This window comes from Onychostoma macrolepis, chromosome 07 (genome assembly GCF_012432095.1).
Source record: "Onychostoma macrolepis isolate SWU-2019 chromosome 07, ASM1243209v1, whole genome shotgun sequence".
Classification (NCBI taxonomy): Eukaryota; Metazoa; Chordata; class Actinopteri; order Cypriniformes; family Cyprinidae; genus Onychostoma; species Onychostoma macrolepis.
Window position 1 is genome coordinate 20,144,479 of NC_081161.1, and position 6,541 is coordinate 20,151,019.

General features: G+C 37.4%; 1 long non-coding RNA gene across 1 annotated transcript in view; it reads left to right on the forward strand.

Moving 5' to 3' along the window:
* Window positions 1-5,765, forward strand: part of LOC131544624 (uncharacterized) — a 6,496-nt gene extending 731 nt beyond the window's left edge. Inside the window, exons 2-4 of the long non-coding RNA XR_009272174.1 lie at window positions 1,041-1,285; window positions 4,342-4,417; window positions 5,480-5,765. This is a non-coding gene — a long non-coding RNA (uncharacterized LOC131544624). The remainder of the gene's footprint in view (window positions 1-1,040; window positions 1,286-4,341; window positions 4,418-5,479) is intronic.
* The last annotated feature ends 776 nt before the right edge of the window (window positions 5,766-6,541 follow it).

Here is a 6,541-nt window from a genome sequence, read left to right on the forward strand (position 1 = left end):
GATCATCATAATCCAATCTGTCTGGAATGACATGAAGAAACAGAACAAACTGAGAATAAATCCAGAAGAACTGTGGCAACGTCTCCAAGATGCTTCAAGAAACCTACCTGCAAAGCTACAGTACTGTTAAAAGTTTCAGGCACTTGTGTAAAAATGCTGTAAAATGAGGATGCTGTCAAAAATAATGTAATAAATACATCTTCTTTATCAATTAACTTCTATTAACTAAATTAAATCAACTTGCGCATAGTTTTTCAGGCAGCTTTGCAGGTAGGTTTCTTGAAGCATCTTGGAGACGTTGCCACAGTTCTTCTGGATTTAGTCTGTCTCAGTTTCTTCATGTCATTCCAGACAGATTGGATGATAATCAGATCAGATCTCTGTGTGGAGCACTGGCTGTTGTCAGACTCCTTGTGCAAATAAAAATCTCACCGCATTATTACTATTAATGACAAAATGAATGTTTGGAAATGTAGAAATAACTGACTTAAAACATTTTTTTTTTTTTTTTAGCTGGTGAAAATACTAGTGTTCTAATAATCTTGGCCACCACTGTACATTTCAAACATATGTTATTATTATAACCTGAGAAGATAAATCAATATGAATACTTAGTCTATTGCTATTATTATGACAACTCTTCAATTAAAAATAAAGACTTAAATATATACAATTTTAAATATGAATATTTGACTGAAATTGTATGTTGATTACATAAATGTGATAGCTTGTGCACTTTTGACATTTTTTTTTTGTTGTTGTTACTTTTAACAGTTGTTCTGTTGTTTGTAATTTACACCTTCTTTTTTGACCATTAGTTAACAAATCCTCTGTAAACACTGCAGGTGTCATAATGCATGGCCTTAAAGGGCACCTATTATGCAAAATCCACTTTTACATGGTGTTTGGACATAAATGTGTATTGGCAGTGTGTGAACACAACCACCCTACAATAATAAAAATCCACCCACTCCTAATTTTTTAATCCCCTTTAAACCAAATCAGTCTCACTAGGCATATGGTTTTGATTCTCACCGCAGTGTGACATCACATTGCATAGGTCCAGGCCACGGGGTTTGATTGACAGCCCTGCATTGCTATAGTTTCCACCCTCAGCGGTTGTAAGCTGTCCATTTTCTCCGCGCTCGAGCAGCTGTAACATCAACAATGTCTCACAAGCAATCCCGGGGCTCTGTGTTTGGATGTACGACTGAACATAAGAGTCTTCATTTTCTCCCAACATCTGAGCTACTGAGGACGCTGTGGATTACTTTCATTTTTCAAGGTAATGTCCCTTAAAAAGCCCGTCTTTTTTCCCCTTCTCCCAAACAGCTTATACTATACTGTTTCAGCTATTAAAATAGTTCAGTTTTGTATGAAATGGCAAAGTGATTGTATTTCGTTTCGTTATTTTATTAATTTAATTTAGAAAAACGTTTGGACGTTTTTTTTATTCGTTAAATGTAAGTTTTTATTTTTTAAAGTAACGACCAAGCGGCCAGCGCAAGACAGCGATCATAGCTATGTTTGATCAATTTAGCTTTCTCAAATCATCACGACTTCTCTAAAATTAAATCTATAATTATAAAACAGCCCCACAATGTTTGTTCAAAGGCTTGACCTAGATAAATGTGCACTGATGCATATCCAGTCTTTTGTGGGGAGAGTGGAAGCTGAAGGGCGCTTTACAGGACATGGATGCGCCAGAGCGGTCACTTGCATTGGAAACATTTCAAAATACACTGTCATTTTTGCTCATAAAGGTAACAGTAATAGGCTACGTTGTTCGGAACTGTAAAGGGTCTACTTTTATTTGTGTACACTCACAATATCAACAAAACGTGCTTTTATAAAATAAATAAAGAAAAAAAAATCAGTTTCGGTTTTGAGCAAGTAGAGAGCTTCTGAAAAACCGAAACACAGCAACTTGCCTTACTGGCTTCATAAATATAGTATCTATAGAAAGCTTTGAATTACTACTTTAAAACGAAATAATTCGAATCGAAAACAAAAACTCTTTCATTATAAAATCCCTAAAGATGCATTTCTCTCTAAAGGCGCATCCAATGAGGAGGTGGCGAGTCAGGATCATCATCAAATGCATGGATGATCCAAAATGCAGCTTTTCCCGAAGCATTGCGCTCCAACTTCTCCCTGATGCTCTGCATGATCAACTATCACCTGTATGATATGCATGCATATAGGCTATGTGTTGTGTAGGTTATGTATAATATTTATAATATAATCAGTATTTCATACAGTAGCCATGTGCGCTCTGCGTTTATATGGGCACAATAAAAGGAGAGAAGCTAAATGAGCCCGAGCCCGATCTGTAAAAACAAACAAACAAAACAACAACAACAACAACAAAAAAGACAAAAATAAAAAAAAAATTGGCTCGAGCCCGGCCTGAATGGACTCAGCGTTTCGGGACCCGACGGGCTTGCAGACCTCTAAAGCGCGGCGCGAGCTCTGTGACATCGCGCTGTTTCATCCCACTTTCAGTGCATTTGACTTCCCATATGTACGGCTAAACACCGGTTCTCTCGCTCTCAGTTTTGTTGCATCTACCGGCTGTTTATTGCTGCAGATATGCAATGCAGAAAGACGTATACGCGACGCCCTCTTCTGGAGACTGGGAGGGAATATGCAGCTCATTTGCATTAAAGCCATACACTCCAAATCAGCTCTCTTTTTTTTTAGACACACCCCAAAAATGTCATTTTCCAGCTGTTATAATAAATGATCTGTGGGGTATTTTGGGCTGAAACTTCACAGACACATTCTGGGGACACCCAAGGCCAATATTACATCTTGTAAAAAGATGTAATAGGTTCCCTTTAAGCTTCATATCTTAAGGAAGTTGGGCCCTCAACACTTTCAGCGCCCAAACCGTTAGGTGAGAGTCTGCATTTGCATTACCCACTGGAGCTAGCTGTAGAAATTTCTTTAGAAAAACTGTGGAAATTACAAAAAAAATGTATATATCATAGTCACATTGCTTGCCATTGAGTAACTTAAACTTAAAAATACAGGTTCCTCCAATGAAAATACTATTAAACAAAGCCACATAGAACCATTGCATGAAGTAGCTTTGGGTTGTTTCTGAAAGATTCAGTATTTTTTTAACAAAGCAGTTGAGGAAATTATTCACTTACGCATTCCCAAAAAGACATTTAGTTCCTGAATGAATCAGTCCCTGCATTCAAAATCAGATTTAAGAAACTAACTAACTAACTAAATAAATAAATAAATAAGTAAAGTGTATGTCAAATACAGAGTAGAAATAAAATATACTAAATAGTTAAAGAAATTAGCATATTTCATACATAAATATAAATGATTTAAAAGGAAAAAAGGTCTCAACTACTAATCATCATGTCATCCTTAATCCTTAAGTAATGTGTACACTGCATATAATGGCATCAAGATGTGTTGTCCTGTTGGAAATCCTGTTGTTAAGAAAATGACATCAGACTATCTTGAAAATCAGAAGGAAAAGAATTGATGGAGGATTTTTACTATATGACATATTCAATATTTGCATTCAGCTGATTGTCATAGGTGTAGTAGACTTGGAAGAAGATGTGATATTCACTACCTGCTTGGTTAGCCTGTGCTGTGGCAAAACCTCCAATGGGCGTGACATTTTCACAGACAGAATTCAAAGCCAAAAGTTGTTTTATTAATATGCTTGGAAGGAGAGGAAATTAAATGGAGTTAGCCACAGTGCAGAACATTTAAAAGGATTTTTTTTTTTTAAAAGCAACCATTTCATATTCAACAGAACAATACAGATCAAGAAAACAGATATAGCAGATGCACTGAAGTAAAACATACTGCAAAATATGTGTTTAAAAAAAGGACTTGCATTGGTTCACAGGTTCATTTCTCAGTTTTATAAGTTAAGTGTGAATGTGAACAGGTGTGATGGCACCAACCCTCAAACTGAGATTAGAGTGTCATTCTGCCTGTGAGCAGATCAGCAATCTTACAGATTTCCCAAAAAGTTCATGCAAACTTTGTTGTACCACCAACAGTTAACACTCACTCTAAAAGTACAGTAATTCTGTGAGCAAAATCATAATAAAAAATATGCACCCTTTTATGCAATCTAAACTAGCTTCTCATAATGCGGTGCTAAATGGATAAATAGCCAGTGCATCACATCCAAAGGGAATTTAGTCTGCTTTCCAAACAGCAACCCCTTTGTTCTATTGTGTGTGTGATTAGGCCTCTGTCACATATCCCTTGTGCTACAAGTGAAATATGAATTAAATTATCTCCAAAAGAGAGAGAAAGCGAGAGAGTAATAAGAACACATTTGTGGCATCATTTCAGGGCACACAGAATAAGATTTGGTCTCCAGACTCTCCCGGCCCCGGTGATGCACGGTTCCAGAATGGACACAGCTGAGGTCAGTGAGCCGAGAGGAGGGGGCCACTAATGCACACTTTGGATTTATTGTTTTAATTAAGTGCTACGGCATTTCATCATAAACTGTTTATGGACATAAGTCCACCGGTGCAAGCTATTGTGCGAGGGGAGGTAGTGGGGGGAGGAAAACAGCTTGTTTTGTTTGAAAACCATTTCAGTCCTCTGTTCTCCATAGCAGCTGTCAAAGTGTTTCATATCTTTGATACATTAAGTATGTTTTGACATGAATCATAGATGACTAACGCACTTATTGCCACAGGTCAGATGTGGCATTGCACAGCCCCCCGCAATCCTCCAACCACAAATCCTTTCGAATGACTCCAGGTTGCTGTGTTTATTTGTCTGACTCCTCTGTATGTTTTCCAGATGACATGCGTGCTGGGGAGTAGATATTGACGGCAGCCTAAATGTGACAATTGTGTTCATTGGATGACGTGCAAAGAAATACAAGTTGTTCTCGCAGCTCCTGGCCAAATTCACCAAAGAGCTGTGATGGAGTAAAGAAATAGCATTGATGTATGATTAAGTGTTTTAAAATGACGTGTGGGGGGGCTGGGGTGTAAAAAATATATGCGGCGACTCAATCTATCCGAACTGAGCTTCAGTAAATAAACACGCAGGTCGTTCGCCGTGCATTATGCATTTAAATCCAGCAGCATAAGGGTTGCTATCAGTGCTTGAGCCCTCTTGTCTGTGTGTTGTGGGTAAATGTAACGCCCCACCTCGCACCGGCACCGCAGCACTTGGTCAAATGGCACATCTGTCTTGTTCTTTGTGATTTCATTAGCTCTAATATCTGCACTTCCTATTACCCCAGCTGCCTCTCATTCAAAGGCACACAGGCTCGCTTCTCTAATGCAGAGTGACACGCGATATACTTTCACTCACACATTACGCGTTAGCCCGGAGCAAGGCCGCCCGCTCCTTTGAAAATGTTGGAATTAGGTTATTTCTATTGAAGTATTAAAGCAATTCTTCAGTTTAAGCTATTATTTCATAACTTTTTTTCTCTCTTTCCCTGTGTTTTTTTTCTTCTTTCTAGGCTGCGAGTGTGATTGAGAGGGAAACAGCGATTAGGGTTCCCATAACCTCCTTATTATCCTCTCTGCCCAAACAGAGCTCTGAGACTGATGTACTATGTGAGGATGACATGATTATAAGACAACAATCTGTTTCATTTCTCTTAATATTTCAACAACACCAGTCCGAAGGCAAGAGATTTTGTGTTGTGATTTTGTCCTTTTCATAATGTAGTCAAGGTGATGGACAGTTTATTCTTATTGGTGCACTACTCTTACAAATAAAGTGCCGTGGTATTACCATATAAGAACATGGTAATAATAACATGCCTTTTAAACCATAATAATACCATGGTATTCTTTGAAGTGTGACAGAGTATCATCTAAATCAATATCATAGAACCATAGACTATGAATGATTCAGTACAATGGTATAATATATATTACCTCAAGAAATATATCCGTTAACATTTTCATTTAACTCAAAGGCGGTTGCTTGACGGCCACAGGCTTTTAAGAGCCCTCTAAAATATGTTTGTGTATATTGTGTGTGTGTGTGTGTGTGTGTGTGTGTATACACATACATACATACATGTCGATGTATACAATAAATGAATACTTGTGACTACTGTTAATATAAATTATTTTTGCTACCATACAGGTGTAATTACAATATCTACCAGCAGGGGCTAACTAGTCCATGCTAACCAAAACCTTGATGTTTTGGCTGTACTATATCTCAGGGTTTAGTGAGTGAACTGCACGGGGTTGCCTGCATCTTTATTATTTTTAAAATCAAAACAATCAAAAAAAAAAAAAAAAAAAGAAATAAACAGGGGGCCTGCCACATCTGATGGCTTTACTATTGTTTCACGTCCTTTTTATGTAATAATACTAACAATTAATAGAAGTGTTGCTGGTGAGTATTTCATTATTTGTTTATTTGCTCTAAAAAGTCCAACCAGTGCATCTCCACACTGGTCAGAGTGATATCTCTTTTTTTAACGATTGTCGTTATTTTCTAATATAAATGTAACAGAAATGTTTTAAGTTTTGTAAATATGTCAGTTGTGAAATGATGTGCG